The sequence below is a fragment of the Gossypium raimondii genome, chromosome 12 (assembly GCF_025698545.1).
Source record: "Gossypium raimondii isolate GPD5lz chromosome 12, ASM2569854v1, whole genome shotgun sequence".
NCBI lineage: Eukaryota > Viridiplantae > Streptophyta > Magnoliopsida > Malvales > Malvaceae > Gossypium > Gossypium raimondii.
In genome coordinates this window covers 28830442-28847634 of record NC_068576.1, presented here as the reverse complement: position 1 = coordinate 28847634, position 17193 = coordinate 28830442, and the positions used below count along the sequence as shown (strand labels likewise).

The 17193-nt window shown below is 33.6% G+C and overlaps 1 pseudogene; it reads right to left on the bottom strand.

Moving 5' to 3' along the window:
* Positions 1 to 9557: 9557 nt before the first annotated feature.
* Positions 9558 to 16944, bottom strand: LOC128035487 (protein RRP6-like 2; annotated as a pseudogene).
* Positions 16945 to 17193: the final 249 nt, after the last annotated feature.

The window sequence follows — 17193 nt, the reverse complement described above, 5'->3', positions numbered from 1 at the left end:
ACGTGTCTATGTTACGACAATACCAATCTGACCCTTAACATGTTATCTCTTTGACGAATGTCGAGATTCAGCCTAATATGTCGTACAGTAAAAGTATTAAATAGCGTAAAGTGCAAAGTTGAGTTCTAGTAGCTAAAAGTATTAAATAGATATAGAACCTTAAAGTGTGAGTCTTTAAATGGTAATTAGACCATAAATAAGATAGTGGAATATGATGGCTTTGCATTTTGTGTAATTATTAATGTTTTTAAAGGTTAATTATGTAAATTGGTAAATAATGACAAAATAAAATAAAGCAACAATTAGGTTATCATCTTTAACATTCTTTCAACCTAAAATCAAAGAAAAAGAAAGACATGGAAGCTTAACATTTGGCCATCCTTGTTTGCTTGATGCATTTTTGTCTTGTTTTTAATGATATCTATGTTTTCAAGATTGTTGTGTCTTCATCTAGCTGGCTCGGGGACTAATTTGTGAAACTGTGAAACTATTAGGGTTTTTCCACTTTTTAATATACATGAGCTTTGATGTTTAATGATAGAAAATGGATAGTTGTTGCTAGATAAACAACTTTTGTAAAAAGATTTTTTATGAAATTGTCAATTAGGGATTAAATTGAAAAATAAAAAATTTTACGTGGTGAAATTGTGAAATAAATGAAATATAGGGCATTCTAGGAACCTAATTGATGTTCGGCCATAGTGGGTTGTGGTGGAATTTCAAGAATTTCCATTTTTATGAGCTAGAGGCTAAATTGCAAAGAAATTAAAAGTATACGGACAAAATAGTAATTTTTGCAAAGTATGATTTTGGGCTAGATTGATTGAATTAAATATTAAATTGAATTAAATTTATTTGTATAGATCAAGATAGACCTCGTACGGCTTTAGATCGAGGCAAAGATAAAGTCTCGGATTAGCCTTATAATGGTTGATGAATGACTTAATATGGTTGAATGATGGAAGATGAAATGATGGTTGAATATGCATATTATATATGGCTTGTGACTTGTTGGGAATGTTTAGAATTGATACTTTTTTTGAATGGCTTAAATGATTATAGATACTAGTGGTTGAATAGCATGATTAGTACCATTTGGTATATGTTTGGTATGTAAATTACATGATATGTATTGATGCAAAGATGTATATAAGTTAGTTGATTATTTGGTCAAATGGAATACATGGTTAGACATGTTTATATATTGTCATTTAAGGTGCCTAAGGGCATATTGGTTGTATGATGTTATACCATATCTATAGGACTTGCTTATACTTGATTTGGATAGCTTGTTATGGCTTGTATATATGTGCATTTTTTATTCTAGGTATATGCCTTGATGGGTGAGGAAAAATGGCTTGGAAAGTGGCCTATTTTCGTCCACAAGGGCAGAGACATAGGCGTGTGTCTCAGCCATGTGTGACACATGACCAAGTGAAACGGTCGTGTGTCCCCTGTAGCTTTCAAAGGTTTACAAGTCAGGCTATTACACGGCCTAGCACATGACTTGGCACACGGGAGTGTGAGGGTGTTTCGAAGGGTACACGGCCTGGCACATGGGCGTGTGGCTTGGCCGTGTGACCAAGCCAGTGAGTTACACGGGCATGGACACGGGCTAGGACACGGTCATGTCTCCCTACTTCAAATGCCCATACGGCCTGTGACATGGGAGTGTCTCTTGGCTGTGTGACCCCTTTCAATGTTTTTTAAAAAATTCTTTGAATTTTTAATTTAGTCCTGACTTATTTCTAACGTGTATTTAGGGGCTTGAGGGCTCGTATAAGGGACATTATGTATGATTTTGATTTGTTTAAATATGAATATTGATATGATATGAGCATCGTCCACCAACTCATTCTACCAATTTTCAACTTCATTTGTGGTTGAAGTAAGAAACTTAACCTGCAGGTCTGTTACGGTTTCGCCATTTATCTTCGCCTCATCCCAATTCCACTCTTTATCTTCCTCAAAATGAACAACTTTTGTTATTACAAATTTCCCAGTTTGCGGTTTGGAAATTTTATAATCTTTTGTAACAGTGTATAGCTGATAAATACGCCTGGAAGTGCTCTTTTGTTAACTTGTCTCTTTTGATCTATGGAGCATGAGTGAAGCACAAACAACCAAATATTTTGAGAAAACTTAATGATGGTTTATGACCATAGTAAGCTTCATATGGTGTTTGATCCTTGAATGCTTTTGTAGGAAATCTATTCTTCAAGAAAACTACAGTATAAGTTGCTTCTGCCCAGAACTGTTTGGGAAGATTCTTCTCGTGCAACATACATCTCATCATTTCTAAGATGTATTTGTTTCTTCTTTCACTAACTCTATTTTTTTTGTGGAGTGTAGAGGGTTATTAATTGATGCTCAATGCTAGCTGCTTCACAAAATGCATTGAAATTTCCTAAGGTATACTCCTTGCCATTATCAAACCTTAATATTTTAATTTGACTGCCACTTTGATTTTCCACAATCTTCTTGAACTTCCAAAATACTCCAGCCACTTTTGACTTGAATTTTAAGAAAAAAAATCCAACACATTCTTGTGAAATAATCAATAAAAGTGACATAATATTGATTACCTGCTAATGAGAGAGTTCTTTAAGGTCTAGAAATGTCTATGTGAATTAACTGTAACTTACAGGTGGCTCTTTATGCTGACTTGGGAAATGGCTTTCTGATTTGCTTACCAAATGGACAAGCCTTGCACGTTGTTATGTGACATCAAATTTTAAAAGATCAAATGCCATCCTTTTGGACTTCATCTACAATATCCTTTCGTAGTGATAGTTCCCAAGCCTCTTATGCCACACCATTGAGAGGCTTTCTTTGGTAAAAAAAGCTAATTGCTCTTCCTGCAATGGATTAAGTGAAAAACTCCTTTCTGCCATCTTAACTTCAAACATCTTTTGGCCTGTAGAATCCTCTATCACACATGTCTTCTTCATGAATATCACTTTGAATCCCTTCTCTATGAATTGACCAACACTAAGCAAGTTTTTATCAATATCTGGTACATAGAGAACATTAGTGATCGACTTGGTTCCTAAACAGCTTGCAATAGCTACGGTGCCCCCTTTCCTTTGACTGTAATATATTCACCGTTCCCAATTTTGACATTCTTAGACTTAATGCTCTATAATTCTTTGAACAATTCCTTGTCATATGTCATATTATTAGTGCAGTCACTATCAATGAGCCAACTTTCACTTGTTTCAAAACTCGTGAAACAAGTTGCAACAAAAAGCTAGTCTTCTTCTTCTTTATGTGTGCTTCATCTCCATGCTGTTGATTTTTATTCTTGCAAATGATAGCTTCATGTCCCATTTGATTACACTTGCTACACTTTGCATCTGGTCTTCTCCAGCACTTGAAAGGAGGGTGACCTTTTTTGCCACAATGTTGACATAGAGAATAATCCTTCTTTTCCCCTGATCTTTTATTTCTAGCTTTACTTCTATTCCAAGGGTAGATTTTTCTCCACTTGCAGCTATTGACTGGTAGAGCTCCTTCAATGGCTCCTTCTTACCTCATTACAGGTCTCTGCTCTTATGCTTGCCAAACACTTAAGAGTTCTGCGAAAGTAATCTTTGACAGATCCTTCGTGTTTCTAAAGTGGTGATAGTAGCATCAAATCTCTCAAGCACTATTACAAGGATTTTCTCCACAATCTTTGAATATGCCAGAGAGGAACCTAGCAGCCTGACCTTATTGGCTATGCTAAAGAGCCTATCATAATACTCATTAATTGTCTCAATCTAAAAACCCATTTTTAGTGGTGTCAGAAACAGTGGTTTTGGAGCCACAAATTTGACAAGTAAGTTTGTAAATATTAAATATATTATTTACGAGTCAAATATGGTTTTAAAAAGATTTTTTATATGATAATTTATGCTATTCGAATGATTAATTAAGTTCAAGTGGTAAGACCCTAAGGTCAAGTGGTTTTAGAAAATGAGGTATTGGGACCTCGTTTCTATAAATGGAGTCGTAAATATTTTTATAAATATTTACAGAGTGTTATTAAGTTTGTATTAAAGTTTCTTTAATAAATTTTAAAGTTTCGATAGTTAATTAATTAAAAATGACTAAATTGTAAAGGATGTAAAATTTGATCACTATTTGATTTGAGTGATTAAATGGCTTCTCGATTAAAAGTAAAGGGACTTGAATGGTAATTAAACCATTTAAGGAGTTAGTGGAAAAATATGGACATGACTTTTGTGTTTTATTGAATTATTAACCAAGGTTAAAATGGTAATTTGATAAATTAAATTAAAATAAATAAAACCAAATGTTTGTTCATCTTTTAATTTGTTTTCTTCGTCGATTGTAAAAGGAGAAAAGGGAGGCATTTGAGACCTAGAAATTTCGGTAAGTTCAAAGCTAAATTGATATGTGATTTTTCATCCATTTCTAATAATTTTTATATTTTTGAGATCATTGCAACTAGGTCCAACTAGCTCGTATCTTTGTTTTTGAAATTGTAAAATATTTTGAATGATTCCATTGATGAATATTTGTGATTTTAGATGTTAAATGATGAAATTGGAGTATTAGTTGTGATTTATAAGTATTTTCTTAACTAATTTTGATGAATTTGCCGATTAGGGACTAAATTGTTGAAATAGTAATAATTTAAGATTTTATGTGAAATTATTACAAATGTGGGATTTTTAGTGCCATGAATATTCAACTAATATGAATTTGCAATAAAATGGTTAAATTGCATGTTTTAGGCTCAAGGACTAAATTGAATAAAAGTAAAATGTTAGGGTAATTTTGTAAAAATGCCAAAATGACTAAATTGCATAGAATAATTTTTTACTATCTATATTAATAAATTGAATGAAATTATTAATTTAAATCAAGATCGAGTGGAAAATGGAGGAGAATGAAAAATTTCCAAAAAACCCTATACTTTGATATTTCTGCATTTTAGGTAGGTAAGTTCGTATGAACTATATTCTGTATGATGTTGATTAAATTGAATGTTAATGTGGTTCTATTGTGATTGAATCAATATATATATATGTTATTATTCAATTTATCATGAAACAAAACGATGGAAATCCAATGACGTTTTGATGACTATCGAGCCCCGTTTGAACCTTAGGAATTCATAGGATACAAATGACATGTCATTAGGGTTTCCATGTTTCGGGTGCTAGTCTTGAATGTCATACCGATGGCTAAGGTCTGGCATGTGTTACGAATACTCCACAACTCATGTGAGCAACATTGTGTAGCTTACATTTCGACCCACAACTCATGTGAGTAGGCCCATTTCACTGCTCGTGGAACAGACTCATTTCACAGGTCGTGTGAGAAATGTTATAAAGGAAAGGAAATGTTACAATTATATGTTAGCACACTTAGTGTGAGCTATCCCACGTATCTAATGATAATCTAAACAGTTCAACGGGCATGAAAAAGGAAATGAAAGGTATGTGTTCAATATGAACGAAGACACGTATTTATGAAGTACATTGAAATAGTGAGATACATGAAAAGCATATTATGTTATGATGGATGATAAATCCAATTGAATCATGCTGAATTATAATGGTTATCCATGTTAAATTCGTATGAATTATGTTTAAATGCACTAACATGTGTTGATGATGTGCTTAGGCTTGTGCCAAGGTTGTGGTTATGATTGAGGTTTATGCTTATGCTTATACTATGCATATGAAATGGGTAGGAAAAGGGAATGAAACGGTAAGTTCATAATTGGGATGTATTATGATGTTATAAAAAGGTTGATGGCATTAATGATGTACTTATATGTGAGAAGTCTATTTATGCTAAGAAAGAATTTACTTATATCATGGATACATATACTAATTCGTGAAATGATAATGTTGTTTAGGCTTATGCTAAACATTCGGAATGGAAGGGAAAGTAAGTAAATAGAATGATTCGTAATCTTATGAAAAGGTTAATGATTATGTATTACGACTTATAAATCCCAATATGTTATATATAAAAACTATATGTGATGTTGATGAATATACTAAAATGCGAGTTGAATGGTGTTCAATAGGTTTTTACCAGGTTTAAAGTATTGGTTTTAATATATGTATTATAGTATTGAAGTGATAAGTTATGTTTCATGTTCTACGAGCTTACTAAGCATTTATTGGTTACGTAGTTGTTTCCTTTACTTTGCAGATTATCGAAAGCTCGACCGGTTTGGAAATTCGTCAAAGATCTATCACACTATCCAGCGATTATATTGGTAGATTTTGATGTTTTAATCAAGGTTATAATGGCATGTATAGGTGGACTTGTGTTTTATATTAGTTGATTCGTTTGGCATGTATGTGTCATTGTGGTTGGTGTAACCTTGGTACTTTTGATGCCTTATTGATGTATGTTATTTTGACAATGTATTAATGTTTATTTGAATGGAAAAATTGTAGGTGAGGGATTAACCACAATATGGTCAAGTTATGGTATGCTTTGGAAAGGTTTTGAATAAATGTGCATGAGTCAAATTTGGTATGTATATATGTTGGTTGTTGGAACCATTTAGAAATGGCTAGTTTGGTGTCACTTGTATGGTTTTGATGCATGTGTGAATTGGTTCAAATGGTAAGGTTATTTTGATATGGCATGGCTGATGGGTGTCAATTTTGATATGTTTTGGTATGGAAAAAAGTTAGTTGATAAATGGTTAAATATGCACATGTTAGGTATGTTTGATTTATGTGATTGAGGTGCCTTATGGCATATTGGTTGTATGGATAATTGACCTATTGAATTGGTCTTAATATGCATGACTTAGGTATGTTTTAAGGCTTGGTTGCATGTGCAAATGGCTTGTAAGGGTGTGCTTGAATTGGGTGAAAGAAATGGCTTGAATTTGTCCTATTTCTTTTCCACACGGCCTAAGACACGAGCGTGTGTCTCAGCCGTGTCTGACACACGGCCATGTGACACTGCTGTGTGTCCCCTGTAGGTTTTAAAAGTGGTATTTCAAGAGTTACATGGCCTGGCACATGGGCGTGTGGCTTGGCCGTGTGGTCCAAGTCAGAGAGTTACACGGGCACGGACACGGTAATGCTCTAAATGTTTTTGAATGTCCACACGGGCTTGTGTCTCAGTCATGTGACCCCTGCAGTGTGAATTTTTTATATTTTTCCATGAAGTTCTAAATGTTTTTGATTTAGTCCCAAATCATTTCTAAAGTGTTTCTAATGCCTCGAGGGCTCGAATTAGGGACGTTATGCATTTGTTTGAATGGGTTTTGCTATGATTATGAAATGTTGTAAATTAATGATTTGAGTTACGTTTTTACGGTAATGCTCTGTAACCTTATTCTGGTGACGGATATGGGTTAAGGGTGTTACACTTAGTCTCCTTCATCTTTTGCAGCTCAAAATCACATACAAGATTCAACACTTGTATCCCATGAATCCTCTCATCTTCTTCGTACTCGGCCTTGAGATAATCCCACATCTCCTTTGCTGACTTTAGAGACATAATTCATGTAAAAGTGTTGATGAAACTGTAGCAAACAAACATGGTTTTGCCTTTGATTTCTTTGTATTATTCTCTTTTTGTGCTTTGATTTGTGCTATGGTGGGGTTGGTTGGTAATGGAATAATCTCATAATCCTCTTCCACTACTTCCCAAAGATCCAAAGCCTCCAAGTATGTCTCCATATGTACTACCCAAATCTGATAGGTGTCTCCATAAAAAATTGGTGGTGCAATTGAAGAGAAATTAACTTCAACTTCCATGATACGTCAAACCCTTATACAGGTCCTTTAAGAAGAAAGCTCGAATACCAAATTGTTGGTATTTTTTCAGAAAAGAAAGCTTATGAAAGGAGAAAAACTGGACTACTACTTTGTTCAGCAATGTTTTACAATTTAAATAAAAAACAACCCACTAACAACATGATCCTAAGCTTAAGCCATTAACATAACATAAATAAAATGCCTAAAAAATAGCAACTACTTGAAACACAACTAAACAACTTTAAAAATCCATGTTACCAGCCCTAAACACATCATCTAACAGAATGCAAGAGTTTTTCCAGTAGCTTTAATGGAGCTTCGTATTCATAACCTTTCCATACTCAAAACTTAAATATGGAACAAATATAGTTGCAAACACAAATCCTACAATTATATAATAAGAAGGTAGTATACCCTTGTTGTGTGTTGGAATAAACCTTCTGTGTGATGTAAGTTTGATGTTGAAATTTAGAATATTAGAATTACATAGAATAGGGGCAGTTATTAATGTGATTTTAGTCACATCATGCGACTCGTCAAGAAGGACTCTAGACTGGCCTAAGCTCAGAGGGCCTAAATGCAAGGTGAAACCTTTGTTAGGTTTGAATTAATCATGCAACATTTTAAAAAAGAAACTTTAATTAAGTTTTATTTTAGTTTACGTTTGCATATTTAATTAATGTTTTTCCTTATTTATTTGCATCTTTAAATTGTTACTAGCATTATGTGTTCATCATTTAAATAAGTCATGCATTAAAGCATTTCACATGTTAATAAAGTTTGTGTTTTAATTATGTCATGCATTATGTAACTCCTATGTTAATTAAGTTTGCATCTTAAATTATGTTATGCATTACGTAACTCATTTGTTTATTTAGTTTGCATCTTGATTAATCCTTGCATTTAGCCATCTTATTTTTTCATTTAGTTTAAGCATGAGTTAGTGTCATAAGTGTGTGAAGTGTGTTATTTATTTTGGATGTTACTTTTTATGCATAAGTTATAGTATGTTACTTTTCATTATAAATAAGGTGTTTTAAGTTGAATAAGAATATGAAAGGATTGCAAATGTTCAATATCCATTTACTCTTGTTTAAGGTGACTATTTAGACGACCAAGGATGGCTTTTCAACTTCTGATCGGTTTTTGGTGCACTTAAAGCTCAACCATGGTGCCAATAAAAGAGATGAATACACAAGCACTAATGAATTCGATTAGGGGGAAAATGAAGGAGCCATCAATAGCACAATAAAGGAAGATTAAACATTCATCAAATGGAGGTTATAACTTTTAAGCTACACATGGAACAAGAGAAGAGACATGCCTTTTCAACTACATATGGTCAAATGAAGAGACATGTCTTTTCAACTATACACCATAAGTTATGAACCTAACTTAAATGAATTGAATGAATGTGATAATGGCTAGTATAGGTGTCGAATGTGAAAGGTCACCTCTAGGTCTATATAAAACTCGTTTTGAATATTTTTTAAGGTTACACAATTATCTTGAATATAACTTTTTTTGGTGAGATTATTTCTTTCTCGGTTCTTCATTAAACTAAATTGAACTTTTCAAACTTTTTACGAGTTTGTGGAGTTCAACCTTTTGTCTTATCACTTCGTTTCCCATCATGGAGTGTGGCTACTTCGCTTACCAAAATTTGAGTATTCTATAAAGTTTAAGTGGGTCATAGTTTTAATATAGTTATGGTTCCTTAAAGCATTAGAGTGCTACGGGTTGAGGTTTCCACTAATTGAACCCTTTCAAGACAGTCCATCCCATTCAAGCTATTTTTCGAATGCTTCAAGCTCGAGAAATCGTATCAGCCACTCTTTGGATCTTCAAATTTTCCTTATTTACCTTCGGTATTATAGTATCATTCTCATCAAGTATGTATGCTAAACCTCCAGTCATTCGAACAACAACATTTCTCTCCACTTTTCCAAGTATAACCATACTACCACCAATCATGTACTCGCAGCAATGGTCATCGGTGCCTTTTACCATTGCTTGGGCAAGTGAGATACAGCAAAGTGCTCTCCAACCTTCCATCTAACAAAGATTTATCCACCTCTCGCTCCATACAAACATGTATTTCCTACAATAGTTGCACCTTCAGGGTAGAACCCAAAATTCTCTTTAGGGGTTACTACCACTTCACCTTCAGCCATACCATTTCCCACATAATCGTTAGCTTCTCCAATAAGTTGAATATTCATTCAAGGAATCAAGAACCATGCAAATAATTTCCCAACATCACTAATAAATCTTATATTAATCTGCCCAGCAAACCCAATGTCACCATATCTTTTTGTAATCACACCTGCTATACGACCACAAACAACTCAATCCGTATTGTATATTTTTGTAGTCTTATGCACCTCTTTCTCATTTTCAATTGCATGAGATACCTCAAGATCAACAAGTAAACTATCATTCAAAACAGGACCATTTGAGTGAACTTCTTGAGCCCTGATGGCAGTACTGCCCCACTTTGGTAATCTAACATTCGACAAGATATATTTTAGATTAAGATGTTGGGTTTTCACTAGTGAGATATCTCGTGGTTTTAGCAGATATGTTCATCCAATTATATCATCCAACTTTTCATAACCCAATTGTGCTAACATGCCACGCACTTGGAAGTAGATAACAACTTCATACGTAATAGAATTTTGAATAGAATGCTTGACGACGCTAACAATTGCACCAAGATTTAGCTCTACATATGGGTGTTTAGATTTAAACATTCAATGTAACTTGCTAGCTACTTCAAGTGTTTGTTTGGAAATTCTAAGAAGCACTCTGTTTGTTATGACGTAACCGGTGATTTCATCCTTCGTACGAGTAATAATCTCTATCCATTCGCAAAACACAACAAAAATGGCTAGCTACTTCACATTGAAACCAACTCCCTACAACCCATATATATGGAGATATGAAATCTCCAGCAATAGCTCTTTTCCATACAATTCAATACGTATATCAGAACTTTTCTTATAAACATCTACCAAAATAGCAACAAAATGTACAAGATCCTTTGGTACCGGTAGCAGCTTGATTCTCATGAAATCATAAATATGTAACAAATAACGTGTGTCTTTTCTCGCATACCTGAGTATTTCATCAGGAAGAGGTCGTAATCTTCAATCTACAGTCTAGTACTCATTGTTGGCAGTAACTCCACAATAGTTTTGTAGAAGATGATCTAACCTATTTTGTTCCAATTTCAAGACTTTTGAGGCCTTTCTAATGTCAAGGAGATTGCACAAGTGTATGTTAAAGTCCCGTTGAATCCACAAGATATCCCAGTCTGTTCTATGCATAGCCTCTTTCTTCATGGAATCCTTGAATACTTCTTGAAAATATGGACCAATATGAATTCGAAGCTTTAAAGTATCTACAATAAAATCCTTAGTTTTGGTGGAAATTTGCATCAAGAAAGTCAATCCTTGAGAAGATTGATATTGGTTATGCTCCAAATCAACCGCAAAGTTATCCACATTGCGTAATGTAGTTGCTAAGTCCAGATCTTTTACTTCCTTCCCTAGTTGGAATGGGGTAGACTCTATTGATGAGGGTTTTATAGGTTTGTGATTTGCTATATCTTTATCCATAGATTCTATAACATAAATTTTCTCTAGAACATGTAATTAATCTCTAGTGGAGACCTCTATGGGTTCTTTAGGAGCGAATCCATGGGAAGGTCCCTCCAAAATTCCCTTACCTCTAACTAAAGTTTTTGTGTTTCTCATGGAAAGATTTTGGTACCCCAAATACTGCCCAAACAAGGAATGAAGCTCAGACCGTAACTCACCCTTGAACTCATCCTTAAACTCCTTGAATGTGGCCTTTAACTTGGCATCCAACTTAGCATCGAGTTGGGACAACTCTCTTCAGATCTTCACTATCTCCTGTTACAAAATGTCCACATCCTATTGCAACTGTGTGGTACCACCACTGTCGGCCATGAGAATCGACTAAAGCTCTGATACCTTTATTATGGAACAAAATAGAAAGCCAAAAGAAAAGTAGAAAAAGAAATAAAGACAGAAATAGAAGTAGAGAATTTAGAAGAAAACAAAAGAAATAGAGAGACAGAATAGCAAGGAGAAGGAGAAAGGATGAAGAAGGGAGACGAAACAAATTTAATTCATCAAAAAATGCATAATCATTATGTAGAATCGTTCTCCTCTTTTAACCAGCCAAAGAGACCTGAGAAACAACTAGATGATTACAAAAACTATCACAATAACTGATACATAAACCCAAATGCACCGTTTAATTTAATTCAATACTCATCATTTAACTAAATATCGAAATGCTCCGTTTTGACTAACTAATCTACCCACCCTTAATAGTTAATTATAGCGGCAGAAATTGGCAGAAACCAAACTTGCAATTCCTCTCATAACACACACTTATTATAATACATATATGAGAAAATAGTTTATTTTATGAGAAGATTGATATTTTTATTCAAAAGATCTTATGTAAAAAGTTTTTCGATGTTCACCACTATCTCCTTTTTGTAGTAATACAAGAATGATGAATCAACCCCTAAACATAGTGTAAAAATAATTTTTGCTTTGTTTAAACTTCCATTATTATCTGGCCAAAAAAGAAAAACTTCCATTATTAGGAGGCCACTTAACAGGGGTAATTCGTAGGGTTTAAGGTTTCTAAAGTTTAAGTGGATTTGTGGTTGTTATGTTGTGGCCTACTAAATCAATTGAGTTGGGATTTTTTCAGTTCGTTGTTTTGATTTTTGGTTGGATTGCTAATTAGAAGTGGGTTTCGGTGTCTTTCCTTAGAAGTGAGGTTTAGGTTGTAGTTGACAAAGGGACAAACGGTTGAAGTTAGAGATAGTTTTCTTAGAGGGAATTGGTAGTGGGTTATGTTGAGGCTCTATGTTTGTTTGATCTATGGGTTCTTCGTTTGATTGGAATTTGATTGTTGTTTGATAATTTTGTCAATGACCATTTGGTTGCTGTTAAGAATGGGTGGGTTGTTTTTTTTTTTTTTGCTGCTACAAATGGATTCTAGATTGTTTTCAATGGATGCAATGAGGACAATCTTCAATTGAGTTTCTTAAGGGGAATCAGGTTGGAAGAGATGGGTAAGTTCTACATTATATTTTTGTGTTCCCTTTTATGCCTTACTTTGCCCTTTGTTATGTTCGCATGTTTATTTTAAGAGCTTGTTGGGTTGAGGTAGTAAATTTGTATGGTTCTACGAGGTCGTAATCTTCAATCTACGCCTAGTACTCATTGTTGGCAGAACTCCACAATAGTTTTGTAGAAGATGATCTAACCTATTTTGTTCCAATTTCAAGACTTTTGAGGCCTTTCTAATGTCAAGGAGATTGCACAAGTGTATGTTAAAGTCCCGTTGAATCCACAAGATATCCCAGTCTCTTCTATGCATAGCCTCTTTCTTCATGGAATCCTTGAATACTTCTTGAAAATATGGACCAATATGAATTAAGCTTTAAAGTATCTACAATAAAATCCTTAGTTTTGGTGGAAATTTGCATCAAGAAAGTCAATCCTTGAGAAGATTGATATTGGTTATGCTCCAAATCAACCGAAAGTTATCCACATTGCGTAATGTAGTTGCTAAGTCCGATCTTTTACTTCCTTCCCTAGTTGGAATGGGGTAGACTCTATTGATGAGGGTTTTATAGGTTTGTGATTTGCTATATCTTTATCCATAGATTCTATAACATAAATTTTCTCTAGAACATGTAATTAATCTCTAGTGGAGACCTCTATGGGTTCTTTAGGAGCGAATCCATGGGAAGGTCCTCCAAAATTCCTTACCTCTAACTAAAGTTTTGTGTTTCTCATGGAAAGATTTTGGTACCCCAAATCGCCCAAACAAGGAATGAAGCTCGATCGTAACTCACCCTTGAACTCATCCTTAAACTCCTTGAATGTGGCCTTTAACTTGGCATCCAACTTAGCATCGAGTTGGGACAACTCTCTTCAGATCTTCACTATCTCCGTTACAAAATGTCCACATCCTATTGCAACTGTGTGGTACCACCACTCGGCCATGAGAATCGACTAAAGCTCGATACCTTTATTATGGAACAAAATAGAAAGCCAAAAGAAAAGTAGAAAAGAAATAAAGAGAAATAGAAGTAGAGAATTTAGAAGAAAACAAAAGAAATAGAGAGCAGAATAGCAAGGAGAAGGAGAAAGGATGAAGAAGGAGACGAAACAAATTTAATTCATCAAAAAATGCATAATCATTATGTAGAATCGTTCTCCTCTTTTAACCAGCCAAAGAGACCTGAGAAACAACTAGATGATTACAAAAACTATCACAATAACTGATACATAAACCCAAATGCACCGTTTAATTTAATTCAATACTCATCATTTAACTAAATATCGAAATGCTCGTTTTGACTAACTAATCTACCCACCCTTAATAGTTAATTATAGCGCGAAATTGGCGAAACCAAACTTGCAATTCCTCTCATAACACACACTTATTATAATACATATATGAGAAAATAGTTTATTTTATGAGAAGATTGATATTTTATTCAAAAGATCTTATGTAAAAAGTTTTCGATGTTCACCACTATCTCCTTTTGTAGTAATACAAGAATGATGAATCAACCCCTAAACATAGTGTAAAAATAATTTTTGCTTTGTTTAAACTTCCATTATTATCGCCAAAAAGAAAAACTTCCATTATTAGGAGGCCACTTACAGGGGTAATTGTAGGGTTTAAGGTTTCTAAAGTTTAAGTGGATTTGTGGTTGTTATGTTGTGGCCTACTAAATCAATTGAGTTGGGATTTTTTCAGTTCGTTGTTTTGATTTTTGGTTGGATTGCTAATTAGAAGTGGGTTTGTGTCTTTCCTTAGAAGTGAGGTTTAGGTTGTAGTTGACAAAGGGACAAACGGTTGAAGTTAGAGATAGTTTTCTTAGAGGGAATTGGTAGTGGGTTATGTTGAGGCTCTATGTTTGTTTGATCTATGGGTTCTTCGTTTGATTGGAATTTGATTGTTGTTTGATAATTTTGTCAATGACCATTTGGTTGCTGTTAAGAATGGGTGGGTTGTTTTTTTTTTTTTTGCTGCTACAAATGGATTCTAGATTGTTTTCAATGGATGCAATGAGGACAATCTTCAATTGAGTTTCTTAAGGGGAATCAGGTTGGAAGAGATGGGTAAGTTCTACATTATATTTTTGTGTTCCCTTTTATGCCTTACTTTGCCCTTTGTTATGTTCGCATGTTTATTTTAAGAGCTTGTTGGGTTGAGGGTAGTAAATTTGTATGGTTCTACGTTTTTATTGATTTCTACTATGTTACTTTGTTGAATTATCTTATGACACTAACCATGAATATTTTGAATTAAAAAATTTTAAGATTAAGGCAGTATTTGACAACTTGTACCCTTAAGGAACTTTGAAGGAAATATAATCTACGGATTTTATTCCTAATGGAGACCAAACAAAAAAAAAAACCGCTTAAAATTAAAGAAACTACAAAATGGATTAAGTTTTGTAGATAGCTACTATGGTGAACCAATGGGATCTGTTAGGTTTGTCGCCCACGGTTGTTAAATTAGCTTAAGACTCTTTATTTTATTGGTAATTTCAAATAATTAGAACTCTAATAAACTCTCTATAAATATCTTATGTAGGGTACAGAGAAAATATTGATGGAAATTCTCAAGTTGATGAAAACTAGAAATCCTTAGTTGTCAATCTGCTTGTTCAATTAAAAAGATGGAGTTTTTTCGGAATCAGTTTTTCTTTATGAAGTTTTGAGTGAGTACTTGTTTTTATGTTTGCAAGGATGCCCACTCATGCAATTTGTGAGTTAGAGAATGGTGGAGGGTCCAATTAGTTAAAAGTAAATATTCAAGTTATGTAAGAATCCAAAACCAGTCTCGTAGGATTCTGTAATGTCAATTTCAATTGGACTTTTTTATATACTCTGACCAGATTTTAGGCTAATTCTAGTGCCTAAATTGTAGATCATTAACTTATCTTCAAAATGGTTTTTAAATCACTAGATTTTGTGACTTATAACTTGAGATATTGTCATTTTCGTAAAGCAATGCAATTTCCTACAAAAAGTTCAAAATTAATCGTTGGGTTTCACAAGGGTAACTTCTACTTGATGCGATCCCTGTCGCATCATGTTACGACACAACTCGATGCTACCGAGATTGGTCCAAACTCGAGGGGCCCAAGTGCAAAATGAAGTTTTTAATTTTAGTTTGTCAATTTGGCTGCTGGAAAATAAGGACTTTGATTCATTAATTTTTAGTTATTTTAGTTTGTGTTTTTAATTATGTCATAGTTTGCACATCATTAATATGTGTTCTGCATTTAATAAAGTCATGCATTATGTAACTTTCATGTTAGTTAAGTTTGCATCATTAAATTAAGTCAAGTTAGTTTAATTATGTAACTTTCATGTTAGTTAAATTTGCATTTCAAAACCATGCATTTTAGCATCTTAGTTTAATAAATGAGTTGCTTGGACATTTATTCAACTCATCTTAGTTTTAATTAATAAGTGTTTTTGTTGAACTTTATTTAATAAGTGTTGTTCTTAATTGATCTAGTTCCTAGGATTATTTATTGATGCATAAATTAAGTTTTTAAATTATGCTTCTTTAATTAAACTAGTTCTGGAATAATTATTGCATATATGTTTTAGTTTATTTATTTAAGTAAGTTTAATGTTTGTTATGATTAATAAGTGTTTTCATTTCTTTAATAAACTCATTTTAATGTGTTTATTGCAGGTGACTTTTTAGCTTATAGTGGTTACAATTCAAGGCTATTACACATTTAATTAAGTGGTTGTTCAAGTTCTTTTGAGTTACAATTAAAGGGGCTGTTATAAAGGGAGCTTAAAAATCATTAAAGGAGTTTTAAAGAGCATTTTATGCCCTTTAAAATTCAGCAGCAACTCTTCCACTTCCAAAGCTTTTGGAGCTTTCAAGAGAAATTAATCAAGCCTTTGAATGTCATTAAGGAGCAGGTTAAGAGATGGTGACTATTCAACTAGCCAAGGACAACTCAAGAGTCATTTTCTAAGCCATTAAAGACATTCAAATCAGCTGAATTAAAGTGATTTTATGGAAGGAGTTATTTGGTTCAAAGAATAAGAAAAGACATCGCTTTTTATGGCACATTAAGTGGATGTTTTTGACCATTCGGTTACCTTGTTCTAGCATTATAAATAGATGTAATCAGCCATAGAGGGAACTTTTGCTGAAAATAGATGAAATATTTGAATTGTGAGCTATCCAATTCTCTTTGTTCTTTCGTAATTGATTTGACTTATCAAGCATAGCTTGTATGCTCTATCCATTTCTTGTTTTCGAACTTATCACTTTCATAGTGTGCGTTCAATATACCTTTGGTTCCTATCATAGTTGATAGTGGGTCAAGGTTCCT